The sequence below is a fragment of the Aotus nancymaae genome, unplaced genomic scaffold, assembly GCF_030222135.1.
Source record: "Aotus nancymaae isolate 86718 unplaced genomic scaffold, 86718_ANA_hifiasm-v0.15.2.pri h1tg000016l, whole genome shotgun sequence".
Taxonomy (NCBI): domain Eukaryota; kingdom Metazoa; phylum Chordata; class Mammalia; order Primates; family Aotidae; genus Aotus; species Aotus nancymaae.
Genome location: NW_026988428.1, coordinates 82593816 through 82612254, shown reverse-complemented (window position 1 = coordinate 82612254; position 18439 = coordinate 82593816). Strand labels below are relative to the sequence as shown.

The 18439-nt window shown below is 39.9% G+C and overlaps 1 protein-coding gene and 1 pseudogene across 50 annotated transcripts in view; both read right to left on the bottom strand.

Moving 5' to 3' along the window:
• PLEKHA5 (pleckstrin homology domain containing A5) overlaps window positions 1-18439 on the bottom strand; it is a 238640-nt gene that overhangs the window by 57131 nt on the left and 163070 nt on the right. The window lies entirely within an intron of this gene.
• Window positions 4652-18330, bottom strand: LOC135275227 (serine/arginine-rich splicing factor 11-like; annotated as a pseudogene).

Below are 18439 nucleotides of genomic sequence, written 5' to 3'. Positions count from 1 at the left end.
TTTTTTTGAGACGGAGTTTCGCTCTTGATACCCAGGCTGGAGCGCAATGGCGCGATCTCGGCTCACCGCAATCTCCGCCTCCTGGGTTCAGGCAATTCTCCTGCCTCAGCCTCCTGAGTAGCTGGGATTACAGGCACGCGCCACCGTGCCCAGCTAATTTTTTGTATTAGTAGAGACGGGGTTTCACCATGTTGACCAGGATGGTCTCGATCTCTTGACCTCGTGATCCACCCGCCTCGGCCTCCCAAAGTGACATGTCTTTTAACAATATTCCAATTAAAAGTTTCATTCAGGCTAGACCATTTATTTTTAAATCTCTGTGCCTACAACTGTTTTTTGGCAGTGAGGGTATTAAAAAACAAACAAACAACTTCACTGAAGAACTGACAAATTTTAGTTGTACAGCAATGCTTTTGACAAAAGTATACACATATGTAACAACCAAAATATACAGAATGTTTGCATCTACCCAGGTAGTTCCCTCATGTTACTTTACCACCAATCTGATTTCTGTAACTATAAATTAATTTTGTCAAACTAATTAAATGTCAAGGTATTTGGAACACATCAGTTAAACTCAAAAAATTATTACTGTTATGATCTGTTGCTCAGGTTGGAATGCAGTGGCCCTACCATGGCTCACTGCAGCCTCAATCTCCTGGCTTAGGCGAGCCTGCCACCTTAGCCTCTCACATAGGTAAGACTACAGGCACATGCCACCACGTCCAGCTAATTTTTTGTATTTTTTTGTAGAGACAGGGGTCTCACTATATTGCCCAGATTGGTCTCGAACTCCTGGGCTCAAGCAATCCTCCTGGTTCAACCTTTTACAGTTGTTTTTGGGGAGCCAGAACTTCGCTCAAAAGAGATGGTGAAATCAATAAATGTGAGTATTCTGTTTCACTGACCAGCTGTTGCCACATCTCTCTCCCTTTCCTTGGGCCTGCCTATTCCCGGAGACACAACAATATTGAAATTAGGCCAATTAATAACCCTACAATGCTCCTAACAGTTCAAGTGAAAGGAAGAGTTGCATGCTTATCACTTTAAAACAAAAGCTAGGAAGGATTAAGGTTAGTGAGAAAGACATGTTGAAAAGCAGACACAGGTTGAAAGCTAGGCCTCTTGTGACAAACATTTACCCAAGCTGAGAAGGTAAAGAAATTAAGTTGTTGAAAGAAATTAAAAGTGCTACTCTAGTCAACATACGGATGATAAGGAAGCAAAACAGCCTTGTTGCTAATAGGGAGAAAGTTTTAGTGGTCTGGAGAGAAGATCAACCCAGCCAGAACATTCCCTTAAGCCAAAGCCTAATCCAGAGAGCAAGGCCCTAACTCAAGTCTTCAGTCCTATGAAGGTTTAGAGGTGAAGAAGCTGCAGAAGCAAAGCTGGAAGCTGGCAGAATTTGATTCAGGAGGTTTAAGGAAAGAAGCCATCTCTATAACGTAAAAGTGCAAGGTGAAGCAGCAGGTGCTGATTAAGAAGCTGCAGCAAATTACTGAGAAGATCTAGCTAAGATAACTAAAGAAGGTGGCTGCATTCAATGATAGATTTTCAATGTAGATAAAATAGCCTTGTATAGGAATAAGATGCCACCTAGGACTCTAATAGCTATAGAGGGGAAGACAATGCCTGGCTCCAAAGCTTCAAATAGGGTGACACTCTGTTTGGGGCTAATGTAGCTGGTAATTCAGGCTGAAGCCAATGCTCATTTACTATTCTGAAAACCCTGGGGCCCTTAAAAATCATGTTAAATCTACTCTGCTCATATTCCAAAAAATGGAACAACAAAGCCTAAATGACAGTACATCTGTTTAGAGCATGGTTTACTGAATATTTTAAACCCACTGTTGAGAACTACTGCTCAGAAAAAAAGATTCTTTCAAAATATTACTGCCCATTGACAATGAACCTAGTTATCCAAGAGCACTGATGGAAACATACAGGGAGATTAATGTGGTTTTCATGACTGTTAACACAAATCCATTCTGCAGCCCATGGATCAAGGAGTCATTTCAACTTTCAATTCTTACTATTTAGGCAATGCGTTTCATAAGGCTCTAGCTGCTATAGATAGTGATTCTTCTGATGGACATGAGTGAATTAAAGAAGAATCTTCTGGAAAGAACATTCTAGATACTAGATATTTGTGATTCAAGGGAGAAGGTCAAAACAGCAACATTAACAGAAGTTTGAAAACATTGGTTCCAACTCTCTTGGATGAGTTTGAGGGGTTCAGAACATCAGTGGAGGAAGGAATTGCAGATGTGGAAATAAAAAGAATTAGAAATGAAGCCTGAAGATGTGAGTGAATTGCTTCAATCTCACACTAAAACTTGAGGGGATGAGGAACTGCTTCTTATGGATGAGCAAAGAAAGTGGTTTCTTGAGATAAAATCTACTCCTGGTGAGGAGGCTGTGAACATTGTTGAAATGACAACAAAGCATTTAGAATATATAAACTTAGTTGATAAAACAGCAGCAGGGTAAGAAGATTCAGTTCAATTTTACTTTTAAAAAAAATTTTTTGAGACAAAGTTTTGCTCTGTAGCCCAGACTGCAGTGCAGTGGAGTAATCACAGCTCACTGCAGTCTTGACCTCCCGGGCTCAAGCGATCCTGCCACCTCAGCCTCCCAAGTAGCTGGGACTATAAGTGTGTGTTACTCGTGGCTGATTAAAAAAGTTTTCTTTTCTTCTTCTTTTTTTTTTTTTTTTTTTTTTGCAGAGAAGGGGTCTTGCTATGTTGCTGAGGCTGGTCTCAAACTCCTGGCCTCAAGCAATCCTTGCACCTTGTCCTTCCAAAGTGATAGGAGGCATGAGCTACCATGTCCGACTGCACTCCAATTCTGAAAGTTCTACCATTGGCAAAATGTTCTCAAACAGCATTGCATGCTACAGAGAAGTCGTTTCATGAAAAGAATAACCAATTGATGTAGCAGACTTCATTGCTGTCTTATTTTAAGAAACTGCCACAGCTATCCCAAACTTCAGCAACCACCACCCTGATCAGTCAGCAGGCATCAACATGGAGGTAAAACCTTCCACGAGCGAAAAGATTAGGACTTGCTAAGGCTCAGATGATCATTAGTATTTTTTTAGCAATATAGGTGTTTGTTTTCTTAGACATAATGCTATTGCACACTTAACAGACTACAGTATAGAGTAAGCATAACTTTTACAGGCACAGGGAAATAATTAAAAAAAAAAAGAAAAGAAAAGAAAAAAAAAAACCAATGGTGTGATCTTGGCTCACTGCAACCTCTATTTCCAGAGTTTAAACAATTCTCCTGCCTCAGCTTTCTAAGTAGCTGGGATTACAGATGCCTGTCACACATCCAGCTAATTTTTGTATTTTTAATAGAGACGGGGTTTCACAATGCAGGTCAGGCTGGTCTCAAACTCTTGACTTCAGATGATTTACCCGCCTCAGCTTCCCAAGGTGCTGGGATTACAGGTGTGAGGCACCGCACCCAGCCTTTAAGTTCTTTAAAAAAAAAAAAAAAAAAAAAAAGTACTGGTAATACTCTTCTGGTTTGAATATGAGAATCCTAGAAATCATTTTAAGAGTGGTATTAACAGTCTACATATTTTAGTTAATTGCTAAATTATAAAGCTATTATAAAAGGCAGATTATTTCATAATAATAGAAATGAGGATGTATGATTCAGACATTAAACAATTTTCTTTTTTTAAGTTTAAGGGTTTTATTATCAAAGTCTTATGAAATAATTTTAAAAACCATACATTATCATGGCACAGACTATAGCCTACTTTTGTTTTTACTGCAAAAGTAAAGGTTGAAACTTCTATAACAAAGAAACAGTTGCTGAACTACTTTGCATATATAACATGAAATCACTGTGTGCAATAAGAATACTACTGCAGCAATAAAAATTTATTGGTTTTATACCACTTGAGGTCAAGCAAAAGGTACATTATCAAGTAGATTTGTCTTATTATTTTATTTTTTTGAAAGAGTCTCACTCTGTCTGGAGTGCAGTGGCGTGACCGAGGTTCACTGCAACCTCCACCTCCAGGGTTCAAGTGATTCTCCTGTTTCAGACTCCCAAGTAGCTGAAATTACAGGCACCCACCATCACGCCCAGCTAATTTTTGTATTTTTAGTAGAGACACGCTTTCACCATGTTGCCCAGGCTGATCTTGATCTCCTGACCTCAGGTGATCCTCCTGCCTTGCCCTCCCAAAGTGTTGGGATTAGAGGTGTGAGCCACCACACCCAGCCAGATGTCTTATTTTAAAAGCATATGAAGTTCAATTTAAAATGCACTACCCATTTTTTTCCGATACTGAACTTAAAACAAATTAATGAAAGAGTGGAATATTCAAAATAAGGGCAAGAGATAAGTTTTTTTTTCTTTAAGATGGTCTCAGGATAGGTAGATAGCTTTCACTGATGTAGATGTGTAATAAATTACTTCAGGAAAAAAAAATTCCCAAACATCTTATGAAAACGTATACAACTCTACTTCAAGATATGCTGTTTACTCACTGCCAAAGACAGTTTTATTTGAAATCTTATTTCTGTAATTAAACCCTAATTAGCCATCAAAAAAAGGTTAGTGCATAATAATCTTTCAAAGTCAAACCAAAACCACAAAAATTTTGCCACAAAGCTTCAAGAATTATCTATTTCTTTTTCTTTTTTTTTTTTTTGGAGATGGAGTCTTGCCCTGTCGCCCAGGCTGGAGTGCAGTGGCGCTATCTCTGCTCACTGCAATCTTTGTCTCCTGGGTTCAAGGGATTCTCCTGCCCCAGCCTCCCAAGTAGCTGGGATTACAGGAATGTGCCACCATGCCTGGCTTTTTTTTTTTTTTTTTGTATTTTTAGTAGAGATGAGGTTTTGCCATGTTGGCCAGGCTGGTCTGGAACTCCTGACCTCAGGTGATCTGCCTGCCTCAGTCTCCTAAAGTGCCAGAATTACAGGCATGAGCCACTGTACCTGGCCAGATTATCTATTTCAAACGCTCATTTCCAGATGGAACTATAAGAAGGTTGTCATGTCAAAAACAAGACAGTAAGTAGATCCATTGCGTTGGAGGATTTTAATATTTAGGATATTCTTGCCACAATAACATGCAATCAGTGCATTTCCTACATAGCTCTATTATGGCAATGAATATAAGTGAACTTAATAAAGGAGATCATATGACATAAACAATCCATTCCTGCTGTAGATGCATGCGGCTTTTCATTTTTGTTATGAAGCAACACCAATAGTAAAACTGCTTGGTTACTCAGTCAGATTTCACCATGACAAGAATTGCTTACGTTGTACCATTTTCTAGATGCTTTTTGATGTAAATAATATCAATAATGGGAGCTTTATAACCACTTATAACTCAGAGCTATATACATCAAGGTTTGAGATGAACAAATACAGCATTCGGAAATCACACAAAGGGATGACACTGATGCATGTATACAGTTGAATTCCCATAGAGACAATATTCAGTTACTCATATCCACGTCTTCTTCAGGATGATCATCCCCATTCACTTTAGATTCTCTTGGTGAATCACCAGTTCCTTTTTCCACAGAACATTCCTTTGTTCTAGGGGAACTTGCTTCTATTGTTTTCTTCTCTTCTTTTTTTTTCTTTCTCGCTGTTCCTTTTCATCATAATCCCGTGTAACTTTTACATCTGCATCACGCTCTGATTTTCTTTCCCGGTCCTTTTCCTTATCTTTACTCTTCTTCATGCTTGTTGATTGTTCTCTTTCATCCCCACTTCTTTATCTTTCTTCTCCTTTTTTGTCTCCCAGAGGATGGTAAGCAAGACAGTTTTGTTTTAGGAGACCGAGGCTTTTTAGGAGATCTTGTTCCACTCCTGCTACTTCGTCGTTGTCTCTCTCTGCTTGCACTTCTGGAATGTCTGGCTGTGCTCTATCTTTTTGGTGGTGTTTTAGAACCTTTCTTTCCTTTGTCTTCTTTTTGTCTCTTGTTTTTTCTGGGCTCCTCGACCTTCTACCTCTCTCTGGAAGAAGATCTCTCTGTCTTGGGCTTTTGGATCATCACTGATTCCTAGACTTAGAATGTGATCACCCTCTTGATCTGCTTTCTGACCATCTAGAAGATGAAATTCTCCTTCTAGAATGTGATCTTGATCTTGAATGCCTTCTTTTTGCTTCTTCCTTATGTGGTTCTATAGCAGCAGAATTAGGGACTGTGCTTCCTGTACTCTTTTCATAGCTTCCTCTATTTTTTTTTTTTTTTTGGAGACAGAGTTTTGCTCTTGTTGACCAGGTTGGAGTGCAATGGCATGATCTAGGCTTACTGCAACGTCTACCTCTTTACCTCAAGTGATCCACCCACCTCAGCCTCCCAAAGTGCTGGGATTACAGGTGTGAGCCACCGTGCCTGGTCGCTTCCTTTATTTCTTTACTAGCGGTATCTAATTTCATACTTGGTTAAACAAGACCAGCAGCTACATGATTCAACTTGGGATTGACAGTACTCATAAGCTTCAGCAACTGATTTGTGGCAAGAGACTGAGAGTTCAGGTTTGCTCCAGGAAGCCCAAGTGCAGCAAGGGCAGGATCAAGAGTAGGAGCCCCTAAAGCAGCCAGTGGAACAGCACCAGTAGGGGTAGGCAGGAGCTCACCATGCAGAACACCTGCCATTGCATTAGCTGCTGCCAACAGAGACAAAGCCTTAATCTTATCAAGAATAACTCCTTTGGCATACAGTACGCCATCAAAGCTCTGTCAGGAATACAGTGTTTGTCAGACATTGTGCCACAACTGCTGAGTCTGGATCATGGAACTTAACGAGATGAGACTGGCAAAGGTGAATCATCCAGCGGGAACAGGCGCGGTTCTTCCATCTTGCCTAGAAAACTGAGAGTCCGCATCTGCTCAGAGCTAGCACTCGGGGAGTCATTAGTCACCTATTACCTCGGTGTTGCCGCCACCACCTCCGCCACTGGGCCTGCCGCTGAGACGGAGGGTAGTGTTGCTCAGGGTACTGCTCGCGTTCTCGCTCCTGCTTTGTAACACATCAAACACACAACAAACAGTGGGGAGGGGAAGAGAAACCGGTTCACGGGAGGAGGGTGTCCGATGCTACAGCTTGTGCTGCTACTGCCACGGCCTGCGTTTCTCTGCCCCATCGCACGCCGCGGGGATGGGGAAAAGAGCCCACGAGTTGGAGACCGCGAGAAAACAAACGGCCACCCCCACCTCGCCTGCAAGCCCACAGTTTCATAATTAACTCTAGCTGTAAATAAGAAAACATACGTGGCAACATCTTGGAAATGCACTTAGGTAATGCCAGTGTATTTCTGTTTATAACAAAAACACATTTTTACTTGAAAATTTTAAGCCCAAATGACTAGAAAAACTATCTAGAAAATCTGATATTTAATCCTGGCCTCTTTATCAGTTTTGAGGTCTGCTGGGCAAATATGAATAACTATTTTTTTAGACGGAGTCTTGCACTGTCGCCTGGCTGGAGTACAACGGTGCTATCTCGCTTGGGTCACTGTAACCTCCACCTCCTGGGCTGAGGCAATCCTTCTGCCTCAGCCTCCTGAGTGACTAGGACCACAGGCCTGCACCACCATGCCTCTCTACTTTTTTGTATTTTTAGTAGAGACGAGGTTTCACCATGTTGGCCAGGCCGGTGTCGAATGCCTGGTTTCAGGTGATCTGCCCGCCTTGTCTTCCCAAAGTGCTGGGATTCCAGGTGTGAGCCACCGCGCCCAGCCAGTTACTCTTTTTCTTAAGAGAAAAGGTCTTGGCCATGCACGCTAGCTCATGCCTGCAGTTCCAGCACTTCAGGAGGGTGAGACAGGTGGATCACTTGAGGCCAGGAGTTGGAGACCAGGAGAGCAACATGGTGAAACCCCGTCTCTACGAAAAAGTAGCCGGGCATGGTGGTGCAGGCCTGTGATCCCAGTTAATCGGGAGGCTGAGGCCGAAGGAAGTTGAGGCTGCAGTGAGCCATGATTGCCACTGCACTACAGCCTGGGTGACAAAGCCAGACCCTGTCTCCAACAACAACAACAACAAAACAACAAAGCTTTAAGAAAGGATACTATTTAAAAACAAAACAAAACAAAACAACAACAACAACAACAAAAAAAACACAGCTGGGCATGGTGGCTCACGCCTGTAATCTCAGCACTTTGGGAGGCTGAGGCGGGCGGATCACGAGGTCAGGAGAACGAGACCAGCCTGACCAACATGGTGAAACCCCGTCTCTACTAAAAATACAAAAAAAAAATTAGCCAGGCATAGTGGTGCGCACCTGTAATCCCAGCTACTTGGGAGGCTGAGGCAAGAGAATCGCTTGAACTGGGAGGTTGCAGTGAATCGAGATTGTGCCACTGCACTCCAGCCTGGGCAACAGAGGGAGACTCCATCTCAAAAAAAAGAAAAGAAAAAAAAATCTAGACCAGTAAAGTATGATTTTTCCTGTGATCTGCAACTCATTTACAGAAGGGGAAATCTTTGCTCAAGCTATCGTGTAACTTAGTTTAACTTGAGTCTGAATTCTGTGCTAATAGCTCCTTTTTCTTCAACAGTCTGGGTGGATACTGGGCAAAGCTTCTGTCCTTCACTGTTAACTAAGAGGACCCATCTCTTGCTGTCATTTTCCATTTAAGTGGAAAAGGGACTTTTTCCTGAGTTCTTGACTTCTTCAGAAAGACTTTTTAAGTTGGGAATCTGTCTTAACAAATGCAAAAAACCCCAGAGGGTAATCACGTAAGACTCCATTTCTCAAGAATGTCCTCCTGTGTCTACATCAATAAACTCTTAAAATGTGCAGCAAAACCAAAAGGCTAAAGAATCTGACATGCCCAGGATGAGGCTTTAGGGAATGAGGAGGGGAGGTCTTTATAAATAGGTCATTTAGATAATAACAATGTAAATTTGCCTTCCACTCTCTCTAGGCACATCTGAAAGTCCAAGAACCTGAGATTGAAGGGTGTGACTACCTATTGAAACCACCCTTTGTTTAACAGGAAGCAGGGAAATTTGAAGTGACTTCAGTAACAGAAGAATATAAATAAGTCTCTTTATAACTGAAGGGGTTATTGAGATTACTTCATAAGTTTTAAAGCAATTTGAATAAATTATCTATGCTATATGTTTTTCCTTTAAGTAAAACTTAAAAAAATTACTACTGTTATAAAGATACAGCTAGACTATAATATTTCCTCTTTTTTTCAAAGAAAATAGATTATGTACCTGTGGTATATTTGAAAGCAAACTTTGAAGGCCTGGGCTAGTGCCATTCCAAGTAATTTACTTACATTTGGCTATGGATAAATTTTACAGATCTGATTTTTTTTTTTTTTTTTTTTTTTTTTTTGAGACGGAGTTTCGCTCTTGATACCCAGGCTGGAGTGCAATGGCGCGATCTCGGCTCACCGCAATCTCTGCCTCCTGTGTTCAGGCAATTCTCCTGCCTCAGCCTCCTGAGTAGCTGGGATTACAGGCACGCGCCACCGTGCCCAGCTAATTTTTTGTATTAGTAGAGACGGGGTTTCACCATGTTGACCAGGATGGTCTCGATCTCTTGACCTCGTGATCCACCCGCCTCGGCCTCCCAAAGTGCTGGGATTACAGGCTTGAGCCACCGCGCCCGGCCTTTTTTTTTTTTTTTTACTTCAGTAGCTTAATATATTTTCCTTGTTTAATGAATGGCCTTTACCTAATCACTGTTCCTTTAATTTCAAGCAAGGCTACTACTGTGTTTATTCCTGGCATCCACAGGAAATAGAAAATATTAAAAGAACTCAAGATCAATTAAAAAAAATCTTTTACTGTGAACATAAGGTTTGAAATTGTCCTTTGCAAATATTTTAAAGATACACTAAAATCTACCATTTTTAAGGGACAAAACATTCCCAAAGTGAAAATCTTACATCTCTGTTAGTCAAAAAGCTACTTGTTCTTGGCATGGATAAATCTACTCTAGAATATATTTGAATTTTAAATCAAAATTAAAATAACTTCTAGATACAAGGATCTAGGTTTTATTAATGGTTAACTATGTTCTTATGAAGTTACAAATAGCACTGAGTAGCTGAATTCCCACCATTAATTCAAAGATTTATCAGCTTATGTTTCAACAACAAAATGACACTTTTTTGTCCATTTTAGAAATGTTTTCCGCATTTATATTCAACTTATTTCCTTCCAGGTCTTGAAAATAATTCAAGAATTCTACATTGTAGGCACTAGCATAGTGCCTTACACTGAGTTCCACAAATCTTTGCAGAATGGACAAACTTGCTAAAAAATGTACATAAAATGAAGATAGAGGCAAAACCTACTGTAAAATTAAGCCAAAAGCAAAGCCTGCTATAATGCGTTACTTTTGTAATTTTGTAACTACAAAATAATATTTACAATATTTTATAAATAAAAATAGAACTGTATAGCTATTATGCATTTGAGAAAAGGTAGGGAAATTTTGTTTTCACTTTGCTACCTTGTTAGAGCCATAGCCAGAAGCTGATATTCCTCAGGTAACAAAGACAGCAGCCTGAAACTCTATGAACAGACTAACCCATTAAGTTTGAAAGAAGTTAAAATTTTTTTTAAATGAAAGAAAATCCATTAATACAAGGTTTCTTATCCTAGCTTATGATTTTGGGCAAGTCATGGAATCTGATTAAATGGGGATAAAGGTAACTGGTCTGTATGCTGAAGAGCCTGTGCATGTGAAACAAGTGGGATGTTGCAGAAGAAGACAGTGGTTTGTGAACTGTAAAGTGAGACTTACATAGTAGGGTTGAACAAGCACTACACACCCATGCAGAGAAGGCAGTGCTTTGGAAGTATCTGAGAAATGGTGAGTCACTGGCTGGAGAAATGGGTTTATAGGGGAGGAATTACTTCCCAAGTTGTGACATGCTGGTGGTAGACCAAAGGCTTACATGACAAAAAGAGACTTTTTTTTTGTAGGGCAAGAGGAGTTTGTGAAATTTCCTGAGTTGGCTAAAAGATGTAATGTGGCAGGACCTGTAGGAAGATTAAATGAGCAATTGAACCTAATTTCAATTTCAGCAGTCACAGACTTCCCATTTACTGAGAGGTTACTAGTTCCTCTTACTGTGTTTATAGATAGTTTATAGATATTACCTCAATTAATCCTCAACAACCCTAAAAGGTTCATATTACTACTCTTATAAATGTTAGAATGGAGGCTTACAGGCGTATAGTTAAGGAACTTATTATCCAAAGGCAGGAAAATTAAGATGAGACACATCCAGGACTATTATACAATAAAATGGGATACACAACAAAATCTAGATGTGAGGCCAGGAATATTGCTATGTGTATGCAAAGATTCAGGAGAAGCATTACAGAGGATACAATCCCAAGATTTGCGGACTAAAGGGTAATGAGGGATCTCACATACATAAGGTGCTATGATAGTCTTTGTTTTCTTGACCAAACACCATGCCAACATGTAATCAGCTAAAAAAAAAAAAAAAAAAAAAAATCTCTTCAGATAGTTCTATAGAATCTCATGATTTTTTGGTTTTCAGTAAAATTGTTTTTAAAGTACATTTAATTCCAGTTTAAAATTATCAGTTTAACTTTAATCCATGCTGATGTTGGGCAGACAAGACTTTAGAAGAACATTATACAATTCCAGGCACCTGTCTGACTTAATTCTGCCATTTTCACAAGTTTGGAAAATCTCCATCATTACAGTGAGGCAGTGGCAGGCAGAATGCAAAGCAGGCTTGTCATACCTCAGGTCCTTCCAGGTAGTCTGCCACTTGTTTTTCTTCTTGCTGATCAGTCAGTCAGACTGTGAAAGACTGGTGTCAGGCTGTCCCAGCTATAGCCTGTAGAGGAGACTGGGCCTCACTTTCTCTGTGTTATCCTCTTTTCCGTTGGGGGTTTTAAGGTGCCAGCCTTAAGTTCCAGGTCTAAGCAAACAGTAAAGCAAGAGTGCTGATGGCTCCCCAAGCCCAGTGAGCTCTTTCTCAAGGATGATGTATTCAATAAATGTTTGTCATATGACCAAAGTTAATAGTAGCAGATATTCTGAACCATGTTTTTTTTGCTTTAGCTTTTTGGTCAGGGACTTGAAGGATAAAGATGACTAGCTTTGGGCTGGGCGTGGTGGCTCACATCTGCAATCCCAGCACTTTGAGAGGCCAAGGTGGGTGCATGACCTGAGGTTAAGAGTTTAAGACCAGCCTGGCCAACATCATCTCTACTAAAAATACAAAATTAGCCGGGTGTGGTGGTTGGCACCTGTAATCCCAGATAGTCGGGAGGCTGAGGTAGGAGAATCGTTTGAACCCGTGAGGCTGACGTTGCAGTGAGCTGAGATTGCGCCACTGCACTCCAGCCTGGGCAACAGAGTAAGACTGGGTCTCAAAAAAAAAGATGACAAAAGATGTTTTTCATACCTTGAGGATGTGCTGAAGGCAGAAACTCCAAATGGATATCTCTGCAGGCAACTAGAGGTACACATAACTGAAACTGTGGAGAGATGTTTTGGACAGCTTTTCTGCCCCTCTCCACAACTTTTGTTTCAGCTATTGTTGAGTCAACCACTTTGTGTATGGGAACTCCATGTATGCATAACCTCAATGTGGTGGTGAGTTAGTCTCATAGGGCAACCCTTAATCAATGGAGGATGGGAGCCAGTCAAATGCTTCCTACTTCTATTGTTCACCTGGGTAATTCTGCAGTGTTTCTCCTCATTTGTCAACAGGCAATTGTCCGATAAGGCCCAAGTTGCCCATGGCAGTTGATAAAATATCCCTTCCTTCCTTGTTTACTCTCTTCTCTCCTAGCTTGATATCATTTCCCAAAAGAAATTCCCTGCAAATGAGCCCACATCAAGAAAGCCCACACTACAGACTCCGCTCTCTGGGAGAAACCCAGCAAGGTTAGAGATGAAGACTCACACAGTGACAGCTAGTAAAATGATGAATAGATGAAGTTGAATTCTCAGTTTGGAGAACACCAAGAAACAGAGGTCTTCCCCAGTTAGCACTAAGATAGGTTAAAAATATATATATAGCTAAAAATAGGACAGATTAATTACTAGTAAGAACAGACCCATGATAATAATATATGCACTATCAGGCCAATTTATGAGACACATTTTAAATTCTTTTTTTTGAGACAGAGTCTCACTCCTCACTCTGTTGCCCAGGCTGGAGTGCAGTGCCACGATCTTGGCTCACTACAACCTCTGCCTCCTGGGTCCTAGTGATTCTCGTATCTGAGCCTCCCAAGTAGCTGGAACTACAGGCACATGCCACTATGCCCGGCTACATTTTTGTATTTTTAGTAGAGATGGGGTTTCACTGTGTTAGCCAGGATGGTTTCAATCTCCTGACCTCGTGATCTGCCCACCTTGGCCTCTCAAAGTTCTAGGATTACAGGCGTGAGCCACCACGCCCGGCTACATTTTAAATTCTAATCTAATCCATTAAGTCTTAGAGTTCTGCCATTACTATTTCATATCCTGCTCAAGAATTTTTTGGGTTTCATCTCTGTCCCTCCTGCCATCTTCTTGGAGACAGAGTACAGTCGTGTGATCTTGGTTCACTCTGCTTCCCTGGTTCAAGCAATTCTCCTGCCTCAGCCTCCTGAGTAGTGGGTGGCACGAACCACCACACCCAGCTAATTTTTTGTATTTTTAGTAGAGATGGGGTTTCCCCATGTTGGCCAGGCTGGTCTCTAACTCCTGACCTCAGGTGATCCACCTGCCTCGGCCTCCCAAAGTGCTGAGATTACAGGCGTGAGCCACAGCGCCTGGCCACACTGAATATATTTTTAAGAGAGATGTTTTCTTCAATGTGGGTAGGGTGTGTGATATTGTTAGTCTAGTCTTCAGATATAGCACACAGTAAAATACTGTGCTTCATGGCCTGGCTAGGGAATCTAAGCACCAGGGATACTATTAAAAATGCTTAATAACCAGTAGGGTAAAGGAGCCAAAACAACCAGTATGCTCCTTCTGTATCTTACAACCAAATATTATCAAATGGTTTGGCTACAATCAGCTCCCCTGGAAACCTGTTACTCTTGTTTCAAACAAATGACTTATACGTGGCTCTGTGGAACCTTTTAGGGACTCCTAATAATAAAATGCTTGCTCAGTAGGGCAGCTTATGCTTGATCTGCCCTGTTCTGATAAAAAAAAAAATTTTTTTTTCCAAAATTTTCTCTTTCCCTCATAAAATAACAACTAGCCACTATGGCACTGTCAAAGAACTACAACAGGATACTTCATTCTTCAGGGGAGGAGACCCTGCTTTAACTGCTGATAATCTGAAATTTACTTCCAACCTCATGGCAAGTACACAGGAAGGGCAACACTTTGCTTATGGCTTCCTCCACCCCTTTTACATTCTGTTAGGCAGAAAAATAAACATGGAAAAAGCTAATAAATGTTTAATCTATTCAGTATATGCATTTTAGGATGAAGCTAGCAAGTTTCACTTAACTGTAACCAAAAGTATCTCCAATATTCAGCAACAACTAAGCCCAATGAGAAGAAAATGAGTTACTGATGTACTGTGTATTTATTCATTCTCTACATAGAGCATGGATGAGATACATAAAGACTATAGTTGGGATTACTCTATGGATACAGTAATGCTATCTTAAAATTCACAAAAATGACGAACCAGGGCTAGTCTTACATAAATGTGGACTTTGAATAACATACTAACTGGGCTATGGAAGCACACACAAACTGTAATAGCGTACTCCATAATGAAACAAAAAAACTGAAGAAAATTCTACCATGTAGTTAGTATAGATATATATGTATTTTTTTTTAAGACAGAGTTTCACTCTGTCGCCCAGGCTGGAGTGCAGAGGCGCAGTCTTGGCTCACTGCAATGTCCGTCTCGCAGGTTCAAGTAATTCTCCTGTCTCAGCCTCTCGAGTAGCTGGGATTACAGGTGCCCACTTAATTTTTTAAAATTTTTTAAATTTTTGGTAGAGACAGGGTTTCACCGTGTTGGCCAGGCTGGTCTCGAAATCCTGACCTCAAGTGATCCGCCTGCCTTGGCCTCCCAATGTGCTGGGATTACAGGTCTGAGCCACTATGCCCAGCCAAGCTATTGTTATTTTTAAACCACTTCAATACATGATTTATCCTCATAAACGGTGACAGTGAGAACCAAATTATTCTGTTGAAGTTATAGGCAAAAGAAGTCAAGATTTTTGGATTGACTGTTTAATATGTAAATCTGTAGACTTTCAGATAAGGTAATTTTATTTTTTATTTGTTATTAAACATTCCAGCAGCATCAGAATTGAACTGACCTCTGAAGCAACTCTGAGACTACTCTTTGGATGTTTTTTGTGAATAGTGACAGGGATTAACAGAATTTAAATAAATTACAGTTTTGGTTTTGATTATTGTAATATCTCACAAGGGGTAGGAGGAAAACTGAATTTTGTTGCTGGTCTTGGGTTATTCTGATGATCTATTAGGGGAGGCAGAATAAGTTTGAGAATAGATTAGTACACGTTTATTTGTTATGATATACAGTATAAAATGTGACCAGAGCCTTTTCCTCTTTCAGATTTTATAATTTACTTTCAAATTTGTGGTTTATAAAACTTATGAATCAATTCATAAATCCAGGGAGCCAATAATGCCCACAAAAACAACCGACCTGGTAATCTAAAATGTTATGTTACTGGCAGTAACAAGATTAAAAGCTGGAAATGTTTGAGCTGAATGAAAAATTTTATCAAAACTCAAAGTTATCAAGAACTATTTTTATATAATTTAATAGCCACAACTACTGATATAAAATATAGAACAGTTCAAAACTAAGTAATTTCATTTATATTAAATGCAATTATTTGAAATCATAAATTTTTAATATAATTATTTAAAGAGAGATTTTCTTTAGGAAACCTTAAAGATATATACATTTAAGCATATCTGAATTTCTGGGCAAAGTCTCCAACATGTTTTCACATGCTATCTAATTATTACCTAAAAATGGCCCAATTTTTGCTATCAAAATAGTCTTACTTCAAACACAAAATATCATTCAAACAATTCTGTAATCCTTCTCATTAACACAAAATTTAAAAATTTAATAACTTTACTGCAGGTAAATTACTGGAAAAGCTTTGGTGACATGTTGAGAGAATAGAGATCAGTAACATGTTGGGATGTTTAGAAGTCACTGGTAGGACCACAAGCATGAAGCAGTAGAAAAGGTTCAACAAAGCCTGCTTAGAGAGGAGTGACGGGAATGAGCCTCAATGGGATACGTAAAGGGATAAAACACAATCTCGACCCGGGAAAGTGATTGAGGAAGGGCTTAGCAAATGGTGGTGTTTTTGATGTATTCACCTGTCCTCCTCTAAAATTTTCTGAAGTTCTGTGTCTCTGCAATTCCAGCTTTGATTCAAAGAGGTCAGTAATAAATTATAGTAAACCACAAGGTTTATTTTCTGAGATGCTGGATAACTTCAAATTCATATTTATATCATTGTTTTCCAAATCTAATTTTTAATATCCCACTATTTTTTAGGACTATCTGTAGCTCTAAATACAAAGGAGTTGTCTTTTTTTTAAAATTTCCCATTTATCTTAGCAGCTTTCTGGTAGTGCAGAATTTGAAGGAAGATGCAGTTTTCTATTTTATTAGCTAACATGTCTTTATTAGACTGCTTTCAAAATGGATAATATACACTGGGGTTAAATTTCAATAGCCTCACTCTCTGGATTGAAGTTCTGAGATTTGGATACATGAAATGCTTATTTTTTAAAGCATTCCAATGGGGCAAAGTGATGATGAAAATGTTTTGTGGAAAATATATAAATTTTATACTAACAAAACTATGTTACTTTTAAAAATTAAAATAAGAAAAATGATTTAACGCTTTTCAAAGGGTTATCCTAATATAAAATCCCTCTTTAAATACAACTAATTTAAAGTAGCACACTACAATTTTGTTTCAAACAGGCAAATATAAATATGCAAGCATTTGCTTTATAACATTTTCTATAGTAACCTCTTTATTTGGTAAAATATTCAAGTTTGGACATTTTGAAACAAGCTGGAATAAGTTTTAGCTTAATTTACATGAAAAAATGCATTCAATCAAAGAAATTATGTCTTGTAACAAAAAGATTCCCATCAAATTAAAAATTAATAGAGCATTTTATAAAAACTAAAATATGGGAGAGGAGACAGTCACTCCTTCTTCGTTGCCACTTTTTTAAAATTTTGAGACAAAAGTCTCACTCTGTTGCCCAGGCTGGAGTGCAGTGGTGCGACCTTGGTTCATTGCAACCTCCGCCTCCAGGGCTCAAGTGATTCTCCTGCCTTAGCCTCCCAAGTAGCTGGGATTACAGGCATGCACCACCATGCCTGGCTAATTCTTGTATTTTCAGTAGACATGGGGTTTTGCCATGTTGGCCAGGCTGGTCTCAAATTCTTGACCTCAGGTGATCCACACACCTCAGCCTCCCAAAGGCTGGGATTACAGGCGTGAGCCACCATGCCCGGCCCATTGCAACTTTCAGTTTTGAACATTCACCTCAACAAGCCACACCTGGTACCACCACTGAGCTAATGCTAGGAACTGTAGGTCACTATAAAACTGGCTCTACATACGTTGGCAAAAACCAAACACTGGAAGTACACAGCAAACAGGGAATAAGGACAGGCAACTAAAAATCACCTCCACTATACACTTCACCCATCTTCCTTTCTTCTTTCCTTCCTACCCCCCCACTTCTCTCTTTTTTTTTCCTTTTGAGACAGTCTTGCTCTGTCACCCAGGCTGGAGTGCAGTGGTGCGACATCTTGGCTCACTGCAACCTCTGTCTCCTGGGTTCAAGCAATTCTTGTGCCTCAGCCTCCTGTGTAGCTGGGATTTCAGATGTTCACTGTGACACCTGGCTAATTTTTGTATTTTTAATAGAGACGGGTTCCTCCATGTTGGCCAGGCTGGTCTCAAATTTGTGGCCTCCAGTGATCTGCCTGCCTTGGCCTCCCCAAGTGCTGGGATTACAGGCATGAGCCATTGTATCCGGCCGACTTTGCCCATCTTTAGACCCCGCTTTGGGAAAACAGAGCATACTACATTTACCCTTCGTCTTGCCTTCCAACAAGACAATTCACAGCTTGGTGTCTGCTCCTTTAATTAGGTTAACTCCAAGCTAAGATAAGCCTCAAGGAGTAGGTGTTTTAATGGGATAAGAAGAAAGAAGTCTAGAGAATTTAGGCTCTCAATTTTAGGTGACCCAGCATTTACATCCCCCTTTACCTCCAAACCTGTCCTTTCTCCCTGTTTATTATGGAATTCCTGAATCCACCTGGTCAAGGATTTCATATTCTGCCACTTGTAAAAGTCATGTCATTAATTCAAAGTGACTGAAATAGCTGAGTAACCTGGAAAACTGTACTATATTTAAGAAGTTCCATTAAGTAGTAAAAAGTAA